This window comes from Apium graveolens, chromosome 2, assembly GCF_009905375.1.
Source record: "Apium graveolens cultivar Ventura chromosome 2, ASM990537v1, whole genome shotgun sequence".
NCBI classification, from domain to species: Eukaryota; Viridiplantae; Streptophyta; class Magnoliopsida; order Apiales; family Apiaceae; genus Apium; species Apium graveolens.
Genome location: NC_133648.1, coordinates 210,755,061 through 210,760,388, shown reverse-complemented (window position 1 = coordinate 210,760,388; position 5,328 = coordinate 210,755,061). Strand labels below are relative to the sequence as shown.

Below are 5,328 nucleotides of genomic sequence, written 5' to 3'. Positions count from 1 at the left end.
TCAGGGTGAGATGTCAATATCTTAGGAATCAATGGCATGTTAATTAAGAGGATCAATTTAGTATTATATCAAATCTTTATCTTATCATGACATTTCAATTACTTTGATATACTAGCGTGATACGACTTTTGATCTTCTTGCAATATGTACTTGAGGGTTCATGGCATTTCTATATAATATAAAGATAGATTTCAGAATCGCTTGGTTCAAGTATATCAAGATAACTCAGGATAATCGCATCAATATATACGAACCAATTATTACACATTTGCAGTGATTACGAAAGACAGGTTGAATCACTTGCCTTGAGAAAGGCTGGTCTCGTCTGGCTGGTAGGAGCAACTGGAAGCTTTACTCGACCTTTATGGCAAGTTTACCCTCGTCTCGAGATCTTGAATGGGAGATGGAAGCTTGAATGAAGAATGAAGGAAAGGGAGGGGTAGGGCTTCGGCCAAAAAAAGCCGAGAGGGAGGAGAGCCGAGAGAGGAGGTGGAAGAAGGAGGGGTGTGGAAATGGTGGAGTGAAACACTACACCATAAAATGCCTACTGTAACACCAAAAAAACGGTACATTAGGGGGTAAATATGTTGCTCTTGCCCCACTTTTAAGCTAAGGTAACTTTTTTTTAAAGATAGGTTTTTCAATGTTGCCTTAGGGGTCTAAGGTAACATCTTTGGTGCCTAAGGAAACATCGTATTTTATGTTACTATAGCTTGCTATTGCAACAAAAGGAGAGATCAGTTGTAACTTGAATTTTATGTTACCTTAGAGTTCTAAAATGTTTTTAAAAAGTGGGACCCATATTGGGGGCCGCAGTGGTTACGTGGTATTTGGGACCCATAAGGGTGACGTGGCATGAGGGTCCCTCTACAGTGACGTGGTATGTGGGTCCCACAGTGGTGACGTGGCATGTGGGTCCCACTATGGTGACCTGGCATGATCACGTGGCATGTAAAACTTTACAGAACCTACTTTAACACTTTATGAATCTAATGTAACACTTTTCTTAGGAAAAATGAAAATGTTTTATTAAATATATGCAATCACAAAAATCAAAATCCTTAACACAAAAATACCATTTCATCCAATAATGCAATCACCCAAACTGTTTAAGTACAATATTCTTGCTCACATGTTAAAACATAAAATAAAACATTATAACATATCTACAGCCCCTGTGGGAGATATATATGCCTTCACCAAACATACAAGCTCCTTGAAGATCAGTCTACCAATGCTCTTTTCCATTAATTGATGTATATTGGGACTAGGGATATTGATTGTCCAGAAAACATAGTTGTTGACATCTGGATAAGGGCATTTACATAAGAAAGCCACTTCAATGGTTCCTATGCCACATCAACCTCTGTTTGCTATTCTAAATCCTGCAAAGCATATCACTCAATAAGCATTCGAATTTGCTCTACTCGTACCCCGCTTGTAGAACAAGGTGTGAGGACAGAAAAAATGATGCAGACTAGTAAGTCTTAATATTTTCTAGTACATATATAGAAGGATGGATCATGTACCATATTTTCGAGGGTTTTGAATGAGTTCCATTAGAGAATTTTACACATCCAGGTAAACCATCATTGCGTTAGGAAGACGGTTGTTGAGAGACTTCATTTCATCTGACAGGTTAACGTTGAATAACTATGCTAGTTCATTGTAATTTTCTGCACATTATCTTTGCACTCCTCCTTGTAGTGTCCTCTGATGGAAGACATCCAATAAGTGGTATTCCAAATACACCTATTCGATGAGCACCCAATTTGTACAGCTCCTTTATATTTAGAAATTCAGAATCTATCAAAAATAGATGTGAAAGTAGATCTACAGTTCTTACAAAATTATGAGTGTTATAACTTATAATGTATCTCTAGTGTTAACTATATCATGGCCTATTTCTAAAGTAACAAATTTTGTTGTTTCGTGTTGTATGTTTACCTGCGCAAAGCCAGATGCTGAATAGATCAGAAGATCAGTATATGAAGCGTAGTCATAATGCAGTCTCCTAATAGGATTGTTGAAATAAGTGTTGGTAATGTCATTGCTGCCTGCAACTACTACAAACAGGCTGTTGGTCAATATCACGCTTTTTGTCTGAGCTCCCACTGCAACTTTCAGCTTTGCGATGTACTCGTTAAACAAATCTATCTGATCTGATAACGATATAACTGACTGTTTTAATAAGAGTAAGAAAAAATGAAAAATGATTAATAAAAATATCTGAATGTGCTCTTTCAAGAGGCTAATAATAATAATAATATGTTGTCTGCAGAGTTGAAATGTCCACTGCAAGCTCAGATGTTAAAGGATTAAATCCTGCACCGCCTGAAGCAAAGTTCACTCCTGTTTTGAGATCATCAGTGCTGAGACTTGGGTCAAGGTATGGTGGCAGTAGCTGTTTTATTCCCAACTCTTCAACTGTATCAAGAAAGTCACTTATTAGGTACTTATACAAATGCTGCATTCATTTCAAACTTAGATGCAAAATAACTATATCACGAAAGTAACTTTAAAGTACTCATATCAGTGATTGTTGTGTGTGTGTGTTTGTGCTTTCTTACATACCTAAGAAATCAGAAGGAACTTTTCCATTACAAATAATAATCGTCCAATGCAAGCCAAATTGATAACTCCAAAAACTCTAAATGTCAAATTACAAACGCTATCAAGCCAAATGTCTTAGCAAGAAAAGTTTCATACACCTTGTTTAATAATGTAAATAGAATCCATTTTACCCATTTCTGTAGAATTTTGTTGCTGCTATGCCACGGGACCATTTGGTACAAAAAGTCTACTAAAGAAATAAACAATTCAACAGAGAGGTTAACAACAGAGAGGTGACAAATAGACAACAGAGAGGTCAACAACTTGAACGATTATGATATAATAAGTGAGAAATTGATCAAATAATTGTTGCATCGGAAAAGATGCAATAATACACTCTTAAGCTTCGACACAGACTCATATTAGTCAAAAAGGAAGTCTAATAAACAGAAATAGTGCCACAGCAAAACCTGAGATCATATGTATAAATTTGAAACCAATGATAGTTTATACACTAGCGACTTCACAAGAAGATCAAATATTATTTATTGATAGCCCTAGTGGAAAGCATCCTTTCCCTTCCCCATCACCCAGCCACATCACATGTACTTACAAATTTAACACTCACAGACATATAGAATATAATGCAAAAAGCAAGATCAAACACTAAAATACTGTAAACACCAAGCCTATATTCCCCTGAACTACGAGCTGCCAACTTATTTGATATGACTTGTCCTTATTATCAAATCACTAAAATTTGACTGTACCTGTGTAATTCTGATGAATCCTAACTGAAACTATGTTCGTTTTTGTTGCACAAGTAGATGCCAACTTTCGATGTCATTCTTGTATTAGTGATTGCTCAGTCCAAAACGCTATTAAATCCCTGAAAATAATAGTTACACATACTCTCATGAATTAAACCTTGAACATTATTTTTTACTAAAAAGTGTTAATCTGATGAATGCTAATGCAGAGATGAATACAACATTTTGTCAGATATATATTAGCTGAAGTAATACAGAATATCTACATCTTCATTAAGCAGTAACATGCCATAATTGGAATTTATATTCACTTTTAACAAAGTCATGCTTAGACCAGGTGACAGTTGCAAATGGTTAAAGAGCAATGTAGGCTAAAGGTAAAGCCATTGATTCTCTGCAAAATCTAAATTCAGATCAACTTGTACACTAAACACAACTTGAAAATGATCCCTTTTCTTTAAGCCACCGCGAATTATGAGAAAAAATACATAATTGTATAACAAACAAGAAGAAAGGATTAATTAAGAACTTATACACTAAATTCCACTTAAACACAACTTGTACACTAAATTTGAAGATTATAGATAACAAGAAGCCAAAATTAAATTGAGGAAGCCAGGAAAAAAGGATGTTGCTTACCAATCCTAAGCCAAAACACGCATGCTTGAAGGACACATGCCTCCCATCTACTTGCTTTGTAAAAACGAATATCAAAGGGTCCCAATACTTTAAGTTAACAAAGGTTATACCATATACGAGCTCGAAAACACCAAACAACCTAAGATTAACAACAAAAAGACAGAAAAATCCGCTAATTACAAACAAATAAAAAATAATAAAAAATTGGGGGAAAATAGAAAGAGTACCTTCAGATCTTATTACCCTTACCAACCTCATACATACCCCAAGAGAAGGTACCAAAAGCAGTGAAGAAGATATCAACATCACTCGGACCTTTACTAGGGATCCGACGAGCGTAACAAACCGGAGCGAACCCACCCAGTGGTGAACCGGAGCGTCAACTTGCTCTGTGAAAATGAATAAGATTTGAAAGATTAAATCTTATTACAAAACAAAAGAGTCGCATCTATCTTGTTTGCTCTCTCTTCACAGAGATTGAACCCTAATAGTAATCCTGCAAATTTTAAGCCCTAATTAAAAAACCAAAGCCCTAGTTGACGAAACCCCAATTCAATTGAACCTTGATTAGAAAAGTAAATCTTTAATTATACCGCATAGATTAATGATAGAGACTAAGAGATCAGACAGAGATACGAAAAAGAATAGAAATTAGCCAGAGAGAGAATATGGAGAGAGAAATCTAAAATGTTGAGAGGGAGAGAGGAATTTTAAGAGAGGGACAGGAAATGAGAATGTTTGAAGTTTTCAAAATTTCTGAAAAATTTGGGCGGTCGTTTGCTAAATTTTTACCCGCTTGAGCCCAAATATTCCCCCTTCGACCCTTCTGATTGACTAGTAATATATATATAATTATTCTTATCATTTTAATAAATTAATAAAATTTAACATAATATTTTTAAAATTTAGTTACTTATTTGTATTTATAAAATTTATAATTCATATTTTTATATCTTTATATTTTTTATTTTCAAAACTTATATAGTTGTATATTAGCGCTCATATCAATAACATGGGAATTTATACTATTTAAATTTTTTATTACTTCTAAAATTTCTATCTCAAATTTTTATAATTTATTATTTTAAAAAAATGTTATATAAAAGATTTATGTATCATGTATCTCATTTATTAAATTTGTATATCAGCTTATATCTTTCAAAAATAAATTTAAATTAATATTTAATCTTAAAAAAAATTACGTTTTAATACTCTAAGGTAACATTTTGACAAAAATATTACAAGCCGCAACACTTTCTATCTAATGCAACGCTACGTTTCTGGCTAAGGTAACACAAAAAACACAATGTTAAATTAGCTCGTAAGTATCATATCTAGGGTAACATTTTAAGTAACATTTCTTGAA

The 5,328-nt window shown here is 34.0% G+C and overlaps 1 pseudogene; it reads right to left on the bottom strand.

The window, feature by feature from the left end:
* Positions 1–1,155: 1,155 nt before the first annotated feature.
* Positions 1,156–2,870, bottom strand: LOC141696610 (GDSL esterase/lipase EXL3-like; annotated as a pseudogene).
* Positions 2,871–5,328: the final 2,458 nt, after the last annotated feature.